The 17,319-nt window shown below is 31.0% G+C and overlaps 4 long non-coding RNA genes across 5 annotated transcripts; all 4 read left to right on the top strand.

The window, feature by feature from the left end:
* Nucleotides 1-9,858: 9,858 nt before the first annotated feature.
* On the top strand, nucleotides 9,859-11,428 carry LOC145128308 (uncharacterized). Its single transcript, XR_013716796.1, has 3 exons — nucleotides 9,859-10,482; nucleotides 10,892-11,071; nucleotides 11,248-11,428. It is a non-coding gene; the product is annotated as an uncharacterized LOC145128308 (long non-coding RNA).
* A 561-nt stretch (nucleotides 11,429-11,989) lies between these two features.
* LOC145129005 (uncharacterized) lies at nucleotides 11,990-12,918 on the top strand. The gene is made up of 3 exons (XR_013717238.1): nucleotides 11,990-12,021; nucleotides 12,487-12,527; nucleotides 12,706-12,918. It is a non-coding gene; the product is annotated as an uncharacterized LOC145129005 (long non-coding RNA).
* Nucleotides 12,919-13,523: 605 nt separating this feature from the next.
* LOC145134258 (uncharacterized) lies at nucleotides 13,524-14,783 on the top strand. The gene is made up of 4 exons (XR_013719039.1): nucleotides 13,524-13,870; nucleotides 13,962-14,020; nucleotides 14,139-14,280; nucleotides 14,575-14,783. It is a non-coding gene; the product is annotated as an uncharacterized LOC145134258 (long non-coding RNA).
* A 1-nt stretch (nucleotide 14,784) lies between these two features.
* LOC145134257 (uncharacterized) lies at nucleotides 14,785-16,252 on the top strand. 2 transcript variants are annotated; one of them, XR_013719038.1, is made up of 5 exons: nucleotides 14,785-14,899; nucleotides 15,021-15,425; nucleotides 15,526-15,696; nucleotides 15,777-15,832; nucleotides 15,956-16,252. It is a non-coding gene; the product is annotated as an uncharacterized LOC145134257 (long non-coding RNA). The 2 variants fall into 2 exon arrangements; XR_013719037.1 differs by having other exon boundaries at nucleotides 15,777-15,867.
* The last annotated feature ends 1,067 nt before the right edge of the window (nucleotides 16,253-17,319 follow it).

Here is a 17,319-nt window from a genome sequence, read left to right as displayed (position 1 = left end):
ACTTTAATATATATATATATATATATATATATATATATATATATATATATATATAATAATGAAAAAAAATTTCTTTTAATGTTCTTAATGTGTTTGCATATTTTAAAGATACTTTAGAAGTTTATTGTGAATTTTTTACATATAGCTTTTTTACATATTAAAATACTATGATTTATAAAACAATCTGTGTCAATATGTCCCATTTATAAAAGGTCCTAAAATTTTCTTCTTTCATTTACAAATACATTTGTAAAAATATTATTTGAGGGTATTATAATCGATACAATAAACCATAGTAAAGCAACATGGTTGCTTATGTCAGGGAAGCTATGCCTATTTTCTATCCATTGGCTCTCTGCTATTTGTCCCAACTCAACTCCTTATGTTGTATTTCAATACCTGGAATACATGACATTTAAACAAAATACATAAGACAAATTATTGTATTGTGAGCTACATGAGTTTAGACGCAAATCATTATCAAAATCATTTGATAATATCATAATTTGACATGCATTTATAAATAGAAACAAATGATATTATGCATGCTCACCTAAATGCAACTACAACAACCGGTAAATGGCCCAGTCAAATAATTACATTTATCCATATTATGGCCCCGTAAATAAATTATGGTTATCCATATTATGGTCCCATCAATAAATTATGGTTATCCATATTATGACACCGTCAATAAATAACGACTATCCATATTGGAGAACAAATCATCCAAATGGCCCCGTCTTTGGTCCATAACGACCCTTATGTCTAGCTGGCTACATTTCAAGACTATGCAATTTCTTTATATGATGCATGATCGTTTTTATTACTTTACTGATTCTATCATACCTAAATGATTTATGTCAAGCTCATACACATTCAATAATAAAATTGCACAGTGACACATTCAAACATATTATAACAATACAATTCTTTAAAGTTTTTCAATAATCTGTATCATAATCATAGCTAGCTAACTACAGCACATAAATAGTTTGTTTATTAAAAAACGTTTGCCTTTTAAAACCTTTAACTTACTATTTAGATAAAGAGTCCATTTACTCGCTAGCTAGGATTCATTACATTTTCAACAATAAAACATTTCCATATCATTTGAACATACTTCATAAAAACATTATTGTTGAATCTATATGCCCAAAAAATCATTATTGAGTGATATTGCTAATAATATAAGATCCTATAGAGTCACATGTTTATCAAGTTGACACATTTTGTATATTCATCATTATTATGATTATTAATAAATAATATCAATTCTTTTATTTAATTAGAGAATAATTATTGTCTTGTGAAAATAATAAATATAAGGGATTATAAGTAGTTATTATTTCTTATGGTATGAATTAATAAGTCATGCACAACATTTTGGACTAGTTGAATCTTTTTGTTTTTTGCCTAAAGACAAAGTTTATATCTTATAAACTTAGAGTTTATAAAATTTAAAGGATTATTCTTCTTTTGTTACTCATGGCGGAAAGTAAGAGAGGTATGGGAGGTTGCTTGTCAACCTCCCTCCTTTGTCCCCCATGCCTCTAAAGTAAGGTGATTACTTTGTATTATTTAATGTGGTTGCTTTTGCTTTTGCATGAGTATATAAAGGATGTGTCTTGCATGATTTTTGGCTAGTTTTTATTGTCTTAATACCTCTCTTAAAAGATGTAGCTGAAACCTCTCAAATCACGCTTCATCTCTCTCTTTTGAAGTTAGTTTGGTGGCTTAAAGCTTTCTTGAATCGTCTCCTTTAGTGCTTATTTGAGTTAAGCACTTAAATGTTTAAGACACTAAATAATACAAGAAGGAACTAGAATTCCAAGTGTCTTACTCTTGATGCTGGATACACATAGAGAAGTCACACTCTTTGATCTTTTTCTATCTTCATCAACACCCTAAAACCAAGTGGGTTGAAAGGCTTCAAATGTTGTCATTCTAAAACACTCTATGACTGTTTTTTATTTCATTCAAAGCTCTATAAATGGATCATTGATGTTTGGTTTTGCTATAAACTAAAATCTTGTTATTTTTATAAGACTTTTGTTACGGTTTTATGAAAAACAAACTTATATTTTGTATCAAAACCCGTCAGTGGTATCAGATCCATCTTTTATATGTTATAATGATTTTTTATGTTTGATAATCTTTGGTTTTTGGAAAACAAGCATGAATATCTTTATGTTAAGAAAAATCCATATTTGTCTTCTTTGGTAACTTGTTGAGTAAAATTGTTTATTTTTATATATAACCATTTTTCATTTATTTTAGTTGTATAAAAGTTTCCTTAAAATAAACAAAGAGTTGTTGTTATAATATTTGATATGTTGTTGTGTATAAGCAAGCCATTTGGACATTTGTATTGTGTTTGGTTATTATTTATTTATTCATAAGATGTAATAGATAAATAAGTTTTTCATTTGTTGATTTTTTTGTAATAAATTAGTTAGACTAGTTGTATTTATTTTTAAATATAACAAGATAAAGAAATGACCACCTTAAAGATGACTTAACCATTTGAGACAATAATGAGCTTCTACTCTTGGTTTTGGACGTAATTATAGTCTTAATGGTTTAAGTGCAACATCTTTTACATCATGAAAATTTGAAGTTATTTTGCAAGAAAGAGTTGACTTCGCAAGTGGGAGCTTGAATCCTTTTGAAGTGTCGCTTAAGTCCTTTAGGAAAAACTTAATAATTCTTGTGATGGCTCACAAAAATTATTACTAGATATGACTTGGTTTATACACATTAAAATGAATGCATGTGATGTCCATTTTTATGTTATTGTATGTTATGTTTCTTATATGAAAATGAGTTTTACATGACAAACAACATTTTAACATAAGATAATATCACTTGGATTGAGTAAAAAATGTTTAAAAGATAAAATAAGATTTTTATAAATGGATATTTATAAAAACGTTTTTACCGGTTACCGGTTTATCGATTAAAAATCGATTTTTTGTTGAAAATAGTTTTATTGTAAAAATTATAAATACCCAAGTTTAAAATATTTGAAATGGTTTAAAATGTGTTTATATACTATATAAACTCCATGTCTTTATAATAAATAAGGGGTTTTTATTAAAAATACTAAAATTGGTCTATAGCGTTATAACGACAATAATAAAACTAGTGCTTATTTTTTTGCGTGAAAACTTAATATATGATATTGGTGTTTTAAACATAACGCAACATGTTGATATTATGTTTTATGCATGCCAAATGAGATTTAAAACATAAGTATCATCACCCAAGTTTTGGTTTATCAAAATATGACTTTTATCAGAAGATGCATAAAGTTGAGTTTATAAAATAAAATGATTTTATTCTACAAATTCATGAAGTCATAAGATTTTTTTTGTTAAAAGAAGATTTAAAATTGTGATTTTAGAACTCATCCAAAACTCCAAGTCTTAAACATAAAATAAAGTTTTATTAAGACTATTACTGGTTCTTAAAATCGATCTACAACTAAACTTTAAAATACCAGATTTTAGTTTATAACTGACTGCAGCTAATGACAAATAAAATGAAGTTTTATTTGGAACCTAACGAATCTCATAACAAGTGATATGAATTTTATAAATGGTACATGAACTGTTGGAGGCATGCAATATTCATGAGACCATGTTTTTATAAACTATAATTGTTGAACATATATAAAACCTTTTCTAAAAATGCAAGTCATTGTCGTCCTTTTGAAGAACACTCGATATCATTTGTATGGTCTTAGTGTCACAGGGTCACCTGGTCATTAGGATTGGCTTATGATGTTCTGGGTAGTTTTGTAGTTTCTGGTGTCTAAAGGGTCATATTGTTACTAGTTAGTTGCAATACTACAAGTTGTTTCAAGTAGGATGACTTGATCAGAATCTTGTGTGATAAATGTCACCTAAGCATGAGAGGTCCGAGGCATAGATGTGATAAACATGCCAAGTTAAGAAATAGTTTTTTAGGATCGCATAATCTAGGAGTTGCATATCGAATGCAATTGGTAATCGCTACCTATCGAGTTTAATTAAGTTAATGGGATAAAGGTCACCTAACCATTTACTTGTTTCGTTACTTGGATCCTAGACTTTAATAAATTAATGTTTTAAGAAACAATAAAAGATATTAATTTTTAAAGACTAAATATTGAAAATACTAAATGAAACTTTGTTAAATTCTGTTGATAACTTTAATAATTTTACGCCCTGCAAAATCCCTCTCTTGTTGAGTTTCAGAAGATAGTAACATTTGATGGTTATAATTTCTATAACTGGTATAATATCTTAAGGTTCCACCTTAAGGATAAATAGAAATTATATATACTGAATGATCACATACCTGAATAACCTCTACAAGCTAGTTAGTCTGATCATGATACTTTGGTGGAAGTATTGTTGTGATGATATTGATATGTCTTACATCATACTGGAGTAATTAACCTTCACTTGTAGAAATTCTTGAATAATTAAGAAACATATCAGATGTCTCATCAAGAAAAAAAGATATTCAATCAGAACAGTAGAAAGTGCTTCAAGTTTATTCAAGCATTGAATAATGGAAGTCTAAGAGATTGTGTACTCAAATAGACTTATGGTTCAGTTAAGGGAAATACAACATAAACCCATAAATCATGAAAGAATTTAAATAACTAATGTTGTTTCTATTGTGGAAGAAACTGGACATTGAAAGAGGAACTGCTTCTCTAATCTTACCAATTTGAGGAAGTATGGCATGTCCAAGACTTCAAATATGTATATGATAGAACTATTTATTTTTCCATAATTCACTTGAGTATGTTAATTGATATTATGTGCTGGTGATCTGAAAGAATAATCAACTGATTACAAACGAATTGTATTTCTAGCTGAAGATATAACAAGTGTTCTTATAGTATTTATTTGAACAATAGATGTTTTCTACCTATTTTATAGGAACATGTAACAATTGAAATTTATCAATAAATCTATATTTACTAATCGTTTAATGAATGTTCACATTCCTATTCTGAAATGATGTATTCTATCTTAAGATTTTTTTTCATAATGTTATTTATGAAGTAAATCTATAAGCTTTCATTAAATTGATAATTTTGATCATAAAACCTAAATAATAAAATGATATTTGATTAAAACTTATCTATGCCACAATCATCATGACTATATATGTGAATCCTATTTATATGGGAAGATGATCCGCAAGTGTTTTATATATTAGTAGTTAAAGAACAAAATGATTGTCAAAGGATTATACATAGTGATGTATGTGATCTTTCCAATCCATGAATAGATTCGGTAACAGATGCTTAGTCAATTTCGCTGACGATTTTTATTCTTTATTGTTGAAACCTTTGATTTGCTCAAATTTTTTCATAGTGCAGATTGACATACAACTTAATGAGACCATCATTAAACTTTCGTTGTGATAAATAAAATGAGTTATGTAAACCAAGTCTTATTGGAACATCATAGGAGTTGTGGAATTGATTTACAACTGATTCCATTAAAAACAATCATTCATCATTAGTCTAGTTCTGGTGGCACAAGACCACCTGGTCACTTGGATCTATCTTTTGATGTTCGAGGTAGACTTCATATTCTCTATTGGGATAGGTTACCTTGCTACTGGATGAATGTCGATAGTACATGTTTTTGAATAGGATAAAAAGACCTTGTGGTCTGTTATATGATGTTTTTAAAAGAACTATTTACTTTATAAAATTTTGGAATTATGCTCACCACAAAAAATATATATTGAATATATATTTCCATCCAAACAAGTATATTAAACACTTTCATTTGACTGAGGATGTAATGGTTTATCCTTATCTAAAAGCTATGGGGTTATAGAGCTTATGTTAGACAATGAGCTTAACCACTCTATCATCTACTAACTGCATTTATGAGGATTATCCTAAATGATTGTTTAGGATGAAGTTTCTACTAATCCCACTAATTTTAAATCTATAAAGAGTAAATGAGTGTTCGAGGAGAAAACATGCATGAATGAAAATCTTTCCAAGAATTAAGCTAACATCTCAAAGTAAGAATCTTCATTCTTATAAGATAATTACATGGCGTGATTTAATTATAAATTAAGAAGACTTTTGTGCTTTCTACAAAGCTAGTGGGAGCGCAATGACATTCATAGTCTTACATGTAGTCGACATACTAATTCTTGGAATAAGGATCGATACAGATAGATCATGTCGACTCAAAGGATTAAGTAAAACTTCATTAACTGTCAAGGATCTTAAAGATGTTAAGATAAGGGACTCTGAGAGAGTTATCTTATCAAATACCATATGACATATTTTGAGCAAAATCCTAGTGCAATGTTTTTGAACTAGATGATATGAATTTATTCCATATGTTGTTGCAATTTGATTAATCATATATGTCATGATTATGCATGAAGGCCAGATAATTCGTATGCTTAGAGCTTGTCGAATGATACCAGTATAATCCTTGAACAAGTCATGGTGTGACTTACAGGAACATTCTAAAGTACTTGCGAGAATTAGAAAAGTATTCCTAATCTGTGGAGTATTTGAAAGAAAGCTATGTTTAAAGCTATTGCACATGTGCTAAACTTTCAAATTATTAAGATGACTCTTAGTCACAATCGAGTGTGTCCTTATTATGAATGAAGAGAAAGTTACATGGATAGCGTTTCCATGTAGATTTTAATTACAGTTACACATCAGAGTTAGAATACATTGTGGTTTAGAGAACCACGTACAAAGATGATTAGTGTATAGTTCATTATGAATATAAGTAATCCCATTACGCAAGTATTGGTATCTAAGTCATATTTAAGCATCTAATACATTCTCAATAGTTTTCTCTATATATGAGTTATATATATATATATATATATATATATATATATATATATATATATATATATATAATTGAAAATGTTTGTATTTGCAAAGTTTATACAAATCAAGTTTTAAAATCCACTTAACAAAGATCCTCCAATAGGTAAAGCATGAAAGTCAAGCTGGTGCTATAGGGCCTTGTTGATATAAGTAGATGTATTTGATTGAAATTTAGTATTTGAATATTGGAACAATACAAACAACATATATTGTAATGAGTTGAGATATTGGATATAAGTCTTTCATTAAATAATTGTTGTGTTTTATATTCGCATGTTTAATCGTTGAATAAATAGGTTATTCTAAATGTTCATAGTCGTTCATAGTTGTGGGAGAATCTATGAGGTAAGACTAATATGAGTGGATTGGTTGTTTTTCATGGGGATGAAAATAGCAAGAGCTGGTACCAACTTCATAGGTACTTGATTAGGAGAATAAGTATTGGACCTAACTCACATCAAAATCACTTTATAGATCATAGTAAAGAGTGATGTGTTGATCAAGGTTGTATCTTTGTATTCTTAGACATGATATACATATTTGGGGCTTGAAGTGTAGGAATTGTTGTGCTTTGACATGGTTTAACGTTGTTCTGTTAAAGGCAGTCATAAGGCCCATCGTTGGGTATGACATGAACTACATTGATGAACATATGTAGTCGAGATGGGATTTGTCCCTCTTATTCGTTGAGAGTTAGAAATCTAAGGCCTTAATAAAAGTTAAACACTAAATAAGATTGATGTTGATCCATATCTCATGTTCGACATGATGTATGAGACAAAGCAATAATTGATACCATGCCTTTAGTAACAATTGTAGCTTAGAGCTCCTAGAATTGGCTATTGATGAGATGACACCCTCCATATGTTGTTAGGGGCAGTAGCCATTGCTAGACGTCAGCTAATGTTTATGTCAGTCTGTAATGAATCTTGTGCAAGTGGGAGATTGTTGATTCTATTTGCCCAAAAATCATTATTAAGTGACATTGCTAATAATATATGATCCTATAGGGTCACACCTTTATCAAGTTGGCAAATTTTGTATATTTATCAGTAATAATAAACGATATAAATTATCGTATTTAATTATGAAATAATTATTATTTTGTCAAAATAATAAATATAAGAGAGTATAACTAGTTATTATTACATATGCTATGAATTAATAAGTCATGCACTACCATTAGGATTAGTTGGATCTTTTTGTGTTTTACCTAAAGATAAAGTTTATAGCTTATAAACTTAGATTTTATGAAATTTAAAGGATTCTTCTTCCTTTGTTAGTCATGGTCGAAAGTAAGAGAGGTTTGGGAGGTTGCTTGTCAACCTCCCTCCGTTGTCCCCCATGCCTCTAAAGTAAGGTGATTACTTTGTATTATTTAATGCGGTTGCTTTTGCTTTTGCATGAGTATATAAAGGATGTGTCTTGCATGATTTTTGGCTAGTTTTTTTTGTCTTAATACCTCTCTTAAAAGATGTGGCCGAAACCTCTCAAATCCCTCCCCATCTCTCAATTTTGAAGTTAGTTTGGTGGCTTAAATATTTCTTGAGTTATTTCCTTTAGTGATTATTTGAGTTAAGTGAAAGATCTAGTATGCTCAAGAATCATATTAAAGTGATATTTCTAATTAACATATGATACTAAAGGCTCACACTAACAACAACTTGATATAATGGATTATTTATTAGAAATTGATTTTAATAAATATTCAATAAACTCTTATAATTAAATTGGAAGTTCTTTATTTTTAGGAAATAATAATTTTCATTAGCAAGTAACATTACATAATTAATATGGTATGAATTAACAAGTCATGCACAATATTTTGGACTAGATAAATTCTTTTGTCTTTTACCAAAAAGTTAAAGTTTATATTTATAATCTTGGTTTATAAAATATAAAGTTTTTGTCGTCATTTAACTTCTTAATGTCGAAATTGAAGAAGAAGAAAGAGAGATATGGTATGTAGCTTATTTTAATCTATGGAACATACTTTAGAAATATGAGATTAAAGTATTACAAAAAGAAGACATGCCTTTTGATTATTTAAATAAAAGCATGGGTTTCATGATTGTTTAATAAAAAGAAATGAAAGAATGGCTAGTCTTACAAGCATGGGAGACATGTTTGTATAAAGTGCTAAATGGTTAATGACTTATGGACTTTTTCTTCATTCTATAAATACTAGCTTCATGGGACTTTCATTCTTTCTCTTCTTTTGGACACAAAACCCTGAGTTGGAAAGAGTATGCATACTCTCACCATTGTGTTCATTCTTTTGAAGATATTACTTGCTTTTATACTCTCATGAAGTTCATACTTTGGTTATGAACTTACAACTCAAGGGTTAAGAGTTTTCTTACAAGACTAGCATCTTAATTCAAGTTGACAACTTGTTGGTGTCTCAAAGGTTCCACATTCTCCATCAACTTCCAAGCCTCCCCTTGAGGATTCAAAGTCTACAAAGATTGTTAAACACTTCTTCCTCTTTGGTGCTTGTTTTCTTTCCAAACTTTGCAAGAAGATCATTGGTGGGTACACTACTATAAAATAGCCCTTTAATGACGCGCAAACAATCACACGCGGTGATTTACGATACGCAAAAGCGTGTGCCCTAAAAATAATGTCATGTCTTCGAAAATTTGAAGGATAGAGGACACGCTTTTGTGCGTGCCCTAAAATTAATGTCCAACAAAAAAAATTAAAAACACGGAGGGCACTTATTTAAAAATGGGTGTCGTCTAGAAATGTCGCTTTATATTTTTTTAATGAAAGGCGCGTTCTCTTCTTTTGCAGCAGGGGGGAAACGAAAATCCCAAAAGTTTGAAAGGCCGCCATTGTTATCCTCTACATTATTTCCATCATTCTTTTTCTCTCTCTCTCTCTCTCTATATATATATATATATATATATATATATATATATATATATATCAGTTACCTATATACGAGACCCTCTTCTGAAAATCTAAGGTGTTTACGTCGACGAGGTGCTTGCTTACCGACCATGGCTATAGAGTTGGATTTATGGCCATTGGATGCATCGGACGACAGTTGCTGGCTTCCCCCTCACGCCTCCGTCATCTGGTGGTAAAGTGTCTGCTTGCCTGTCTCAACCTCCTCTTATCCCTACCACATCGTGACGTGACATTGGGGTTCAAGAAACGACACCGTTTACCAACCGAGAGATGGCTGCCTGCTTGCTTCTGGTCATCCTGACCTAACTCCAAGGCAAGAGTCTTCACTGTGGGTTTTCCTTAAAGGCAGCGGCGTTCCCCCAAACTACTTGCCACCTCATGCTTTGTTTGAAGTGTCGATGAAACGTGCCTCACAACCTCAGATTCTCTTTGTCGAGTCAACCTCTTGATAGACCTCTACTCTCCACATATTGTTGCTAGTTCTTAAAATCATTTACCGCTACCTATTTTACAAGATTTTAATTTGGACTTGAAGTACCACCCTTCTCTCTGCGATAAGCAATTTCTGTTGCTGGTTGCAACAATATGAATAGGGTTCTTCGGTTCTGCTATTGCTCACAATCGATGGTCCTTTCTCCTCCTACGGTTCGGTGGTATCAGATTCAGTGAAATTCGCCAAGGTTCGTTTATACCTCTGAATATTAATCTCCCTTTCACTATCGACTTTCAATGTTAACTTATTGTGTTTATAATCTTCTGATTGTTGACTTGATATTGGTTCTTCAACTTGAGCGCTTTTTTAAATATGCAAATGATAGTTTCTATTTTATAACGGTTTTGATTTTTGTTACTTTTAGTTTGCGCACTCCAAGTGTTTGATATAATGTCTAAGTGAAGTTTTTAACCTTTGTATGATAATTTAACAGGTTGTAGCTATGTTAGGGTGTGATTTGAGCTTGATAGACTGTGTGATAAACACACTTAGTAATCTTTGTATTTCATGTCTCATGTATGAATCTCAACAATCTGAGAATTGATAACTAGAATAAATTTGCTGCCACAGAGATTAATGGGATTTTCATTTTATAGGAGAAGGGTAAAACACATGAATCTCCAAGAGGCGTTGTATTATACGGATGGAAGAGATAGGTGTTCTGAAAGTTATGAAAGTTACTAGGGAGGTGATCAAAGTTCAACAAGAAGAAGGGGTGAGACCATGTAGGTAGATATCACTTGATGGTAAAATAGTCAGCCATACTCCTATCAAAGGTAATGGGAATTTTCTTTGTTTATAGCATTGATTGAGAGTAGCAATGGAATCTTGGGGTAATTCGATCTGGATTTTTGGAAGTTTTCATCAGATTCTTCTATTAGTTTACACTGGTTAATTGTTGTTTTGATGCTTGAAGTTGGCAATTAATTAATTTTTTATTTTTTTTATTTAGGGCATGAAACCTCTCTTCTTACAGGGTTCTTAAGGTTCATAAGGTTCAATACTTTCCATTTCACTTGCTGCTATTTTTAATTGCAACTAAAATTGAAGGCAATCTCTTTTCTCTTCCTCTTCCTTATATGTAAAAATAATAGTTAGAAGCACACACTATATTTTATCAACACACGTTCTTAAGTTACAACCTAATTTCATAATATCATTTTTTAGTTTTATTTTATTTTATTTATTTATTTATTTTTTGATTATTTAGGAGTTGTTTGATCAAAAGAGTCAAAATTATACTCAATTTTGCAGAACTGTCAACTGTTACGTTTGTTCTCTTCTGTGTTCATGTTTAGGTTTAAGGAACTGTTGGCTAGGCTAGACACATATCAATATCCTACCGTCTTTCTCCAGGTTTTTGTTCTTTTTTTACTTAAAATGTGAAAATAAATGAAATCACAAAGTTATTGAGAAATCCGTTAATGTTTTTTTTCCTTTTTTATTTCCATTCACCTGGTGTTTTGGTTATTAAAAATGTCAAGAAAGAGGAAAACTCTTATTTTCATCACTTACATTCTGATGCGAGTATAATCTCAGCTGTTGTCTTTTAATAAATTGACATTTTTATATTTGGATACTCAACAAGATTCGTAAATCTCTGACTTCTCTTGTTGATCATATAGAAATTGTAACCATACAACTTGGTGTCTCAGTTATTGATCAGTTTAATTACATTAGCTTTTTTCAGGAGGCTCAATATGTATTAAAATGCATCATTAAGAAGGTATGTACAATGTTCCTTTTTTAAAGTTTGAAAGTTATGTGTGTTTTATTAGCCTAGCCCTATTTTACTTCATTTTCTTTTGTTTTGTAGTTTGTTCAAATTGATCATTCTCTACTGCATATTATCTAACATATCTAGACCAACAAGAATAGGATAAGGTTTGATAGTTGTAGATATGTCAATTCCATCTCATTTCGAATATGAAATTGGAGTTACTGTTTTTAAAGGGCTAAATATTTGTTATCTCTATTTCCTTCTAGGCCAAATTACGAAAAGCATCCATGTGGTAGTTGGAGTTACTGTTTTATCTGCCTATTTTACTTCCTTTTCTTTTGTTTGAAGGACTAAACATTCAATATCTCTATTTGCTTCTCTCCCTTGTGATGCACCATCTGATTATAGTTTCTGTCATTTTTTTAATTTAATTTAATTTTATTTATTTATTTATTTTTTTCTGATTTGCAGCAATCAATCAACCGAGGTGACAAGATATTCTTATAAATGAGGTAACTAGAAGCATGTTAATTCAACTTTTAATTAATCTTAAGAAAACATTAATTTTGAAATGTTTTTTTATCAGCTATTGTTTCTGATAGAATAAAAAATTGACTAATTTATATCGCAGTAAGACCAGTGTAAACTTTATCATTCCTCACTGAGCCTTGGTTTAATTTTATTTTTTAGGCTAATAATGAAGATGAGACAAAAGGGAGTCGGTTCTTGGTCATCAATTTTAGTTTTGATTTTTTCAGTTTTTAATGATATTCAATTGCTTCAAATTTGTGGCAGGTTGGTTTTCTTGGTAGATTAAAGGCTGTTATTGGATGGTTTACCTTGCCAAATCGATTTAGTTGTTAAAAGACCCAAAGACACTTATTACATATATACTAAAATAAAAAACCCAAAAAATGATTATCATTTAAAATTTCAAGCTTATTCAACCTTTTTTTTATTGTATTACATTCCATTTTCTGCCAACCAAATGCATGAAAACATTTTACTTTAAGAAACCTGTCCAATTATATAGCAATGCCTTACAACGATTTGTTGCTATAATTAGATGTAATTTTCAAAGTGTAATGTCCTGATTAGTAAAAATTTGTAAGTGTAATGCTATACAATGTCATGAGATTATCAATGTAGCCCTACACTACACTTTTCTGAGGAAGTTGATCCTCAATTACTTTTTTACCCCTGGCATCTTCTCAAGTCACTAGAAAACGACCTCTTTATTCTCAACTGCAGGTAAACCACATTTTACATGTCATATTTTAATTAACAGGATATACTGTTAAGTGTTATGTGTTAATCTCCTATATAATTTTTTCATGCAGTTTTGAAACTTTATGGAACTTGGATCTGTCATAGGGTATCATTAAAGAAGTGGTCAAAGGTTTGACTTCTATTATCTAGATGATGATCTTTCGATATTTTCAATTAATTATCTTGTTAATTATTAATCGTTTATGATGTGAAGGATCTGCAAAGATTATAGAGATCTGTGGACAGTTGATAAAGGAGAAATTATCCCTTGTTAAAGAAATACCTCCTAGTCAGCTTCCAAAAAATGATTTCTCGGTGGAGGGTATTTCACATGCGGGCCTGCTCTCTTCCGTGGCAACTTTTCAGGACAATATCGTAATTTGTGACACATGTAAAATTAAATATTTTCTTTTTCTTTTAATTGATGAACTACAATATTCTCTAAGCAACGAGAGTGATTAGATGGTCAGGTGGTGCTGAAATACAACAAAACTTGTGACTCAATGACAAGCTTCAAGTTCTCAAATTTTGGAATGTTTGGATTGCGATATTGGTTGGTCCCACTTATGGAATCACCTTATGCTGCGTGAGTAATCTTATTCTATTCTATAACCCATTACCCGACCCGACCTGTTTAGGACACTCATTTATGTATACATTTTTCTACCGATGTGAAGTGGTTTTGGTGTCTTGGGACTTCCCGTGGATCATATTCAACATTTCAGCTTGTTACCAGGTAATTAATTAACTGTCTCTATCTACATGCTCTTTCACTTCACCATTGTATCTATTTTTCTTTAGTAAAAAAAATAATAGGTAAAAGCATGGTGTGTTGTTATGAAACAAACATGCAGGACAGACATACGAATGAAAGTAGAAATCCCTCAAGATACAGAGCTTGTGGAGCCGCTAGATGAAGCTTGTATATGGCGCCAAACAAGAGGCACCGCCACTGAAACTTTAGGAGCCGAGAACAAAGCTGAATCCACAGAGAAGGTTCAATTACAATTTACAAATCTGCCCTTCCGTTTTCTTAAATATTTTATTAATCTAATATTATCATATCAGTGAAACTTAACAACAACATCACTGGTCAGATCACCATTTATAGGGGTTTAAACTTTATTCATCTTTTGAGGTTTATACTGTGAGGTAGCATTCTATACAAGTGAAGGTCTTCATATAGTGACTCTGTAGCTGATGCTTACAAATTGTTGTCCTTGTAGTCTTGTATTTTTATGAACATGTTCTGATCCTTTGATTTTATTCTTCAACATGTCCCACTTCTAGTTAGCCGATTCACAAGGAGGAATCTTCAAGGTCTCTTTCTAGAAATGAGTAACCCCCATTGTAAGAGAGGTTGCATGGCTGTCTGAAATCCAAATAGCTACATTTAGTAAGATGAGTAACCCCCATTGTGTATTTATTTAAATTTTCTTGAAGAACTAACATGGTTTATTAGTTGTGTCTGATACGAACATGTTTATTGGTTGTCTGAAAGGGAGGTGACGCTTGGATTTGGGAATGGATTTGAAGCTACTCCAAAGACTAGCACCACCAACCAGATTCACAAAGTTTATGGAAGCTCTGATCGTTTGCCTTCTGCTCATACATGGTAAGATAATCATGTTTCTTTGTCAAATTACCTTTTTGCCCCTGAGCTATGTCGCACTGCAAAAGAAGCATGCTACATTTTTCTATGTCAAATTACCTTTTTTCCCCTAAGCTATCTGCAGGCACTGCCAAATCCTTCATGAACTGTGAAAAATTTGGAGATTTCTAAGAGGCTGCAACAAGATCAAGAAGCTCTGCTTCAACTTTTTCCAATGTTTTGGCTCTTGCAGCTGCATAGTTTCCAGACCCCCCAAACATCGCCACTGGAACCTGAACCACATATATAAATTATATATATTTACTTATTTACAATAAACAAAAAACTATTTAAATAACACAGTTACCTTAATATTTGGTTCCTTTGTTGGAGAAGCAGAGGTGAAGTTCCTTGATTGCTGCAAAAAAAAAAAGCAATCCCTAAATTTGCAAACTTGCAACTGTTATTTCAATCATCAAAGTTACAATGTATCAAGTTGCAGTCAATGTGTATTCCTTTAGTGACAAGTACACTGATATAGCTTCGCTAGGTATGTATTTACTGATATTGTTTTGTTCTGGTTTTTGTTTTATGAAAGCTTGGAAAGTAATAAATTGATTCTCATAATTCTTTGCATTTATTTGAATCAGCTTGCATTCTGTGTGGGATTAGAATCGCTGCTCGTTTAAGATTTCAATTTTCCAGAGAAACCTCGCATCATAATTAAAAAAGGGTTAAGGGTTGATTGAATGAGAGAAAAGAAAGCATCAACACTCCATGGCTAATAAGAATAAAAAAAATAAAGATATGAGGCAAAAAAGGTAAAACAAACTCGTATGTATGAATATGATTTGTATGGTAATTAAATTTATAGTGTATGTATGTTTTGGTTTGCATGCAGTCTTTGTTTGACAGCTTGGACAAACTTGTAGCACCTGATCGTCCATGCCACTCTTGGTAAAACAAATTTATAGTGTACTTCTTCCATTCATGTTAGTAATTTCTCATTATGATATGTTGTTTCTTGTACAATTTTATTTTTAAGAGGTATTTTACTTTATTAAATGTTTAAAGTTACAGGACATGAGTATGGGCACATCATGGAACATTTTAGGGCAGTTGTTGGTCTTCCTCTTGGTGATCCATCAATGAAGTGGCCAACTTGCATCATGTAATAACATTTTAGGCGAAGATGTAGGTATATGTTTTTTTTAATGAATAATGTAATCATATGTATGAATATGAAATAAAGTTTGTTATTTAGTATGTGATAATCATGTATAGGGAGAAAACAACTTCTATTGATTTGTTTTATCTTTCCATGGATCGATTATTTGTATGACATTAAATTTTATGCAATGGATTGTATTTTTTGTATATGGTATTTTATTTTTTGTTATGAGACATTAAATGCAAATTTAATTTGAAAATTAGTAAATCTATTAATAATATTTTTTTAACATTTAAAATTACGATACACAAAAATGTGTGTCATCTTCATTTATGACATGGCCTTTCTTGACAAGGGATTCCTTGATACGCATTGCGTGTCATAAACACGCGCGTCGTAAGCTTACGACACGCAAACGCATGTCGTCTTCCTTTATGACAGGGCCTTCCTTGATACGCATTGCGTGTCATAACTGCGCGTCGTAAAATGCGTGTCATAAATGTGCATCGTAAATGCGCGTCGTAAATAGACGACGCGCAAAAGCGTGTCGTCTCTCGTTATGACAGGGCCTTCCTTGACACGCATTTGCGCGTCGTCTGAGCGTTTTACGACACGCATTGCGCGTCGTAAAAGGTTGTTTTTCTAGTAGTGGTATAAACTTGGTTTATGTTTATTCTAATTTTCAAGTCTTCCATTGCTAAAAATCATGTTTGTGAAACTAGTTTTTGAATAAAATTCCAACAATTTGTATCAAGAGCCAGCTTGCAAGTTTGGTTAGATTTTTTGATTTTTGGAAATCTTAGTTTTTTGAGAATATGGATAACTTGGTTTTTGTATAAAAATAAGTTCATATATATTTTCTGGACAACTTTATAATTGTTATTTTATGTGACAAAAGTTTTCATGCATCTTTTGTCATTTTAAAGTTGATTTAGAAAAACAAAGGTTGTTTAATGTGTATGTTGATATGTATGATGTGCATAAACTAGCCAACGATTATTGTGTTTGTTGTGTTGGTTGTTTTATAAAAATGGTTGTATTAATTTATTTATTCATATGGTATGTAATAAATTAAATAGATTAGTTTTATTGATTTATTTTTGTAAGTAATAGATTAGTTGTTAGAAGTAATATATTTGTGCAAAAATGTAACAAGAAATGAAGTTGGAGCCATTTTTGAAGACCAAAGAGCAATTTTCGTGATTAAGAAACATGTTGAAAGTTAGTGACAGTTTCTGAGAAGTGTCACTAATGCTGTTTCTTGTGGGCTGTT

Source organism: Lactuca virosa, chromosome 8 (genome assembly GCF_052849685.1).
Source record: "Lactuca virosa cultivar CGN04683 chromosome 8, Lactuca_virosa_CGN04683_v6, whole genome shotgun sequence".
NCBI classification, from domain to species: Eukaryota; Viridiplantae; Streptophyta; class Magnoliopsida; order Asterales; family Asteraceae; genus Lactuca; species Lactuca virosa.
The sequence above is the reverse complement of the archived record's forward strand: the minus strand, read 5'-3'. Positions and strand labels throughout refer to the sequence as shown.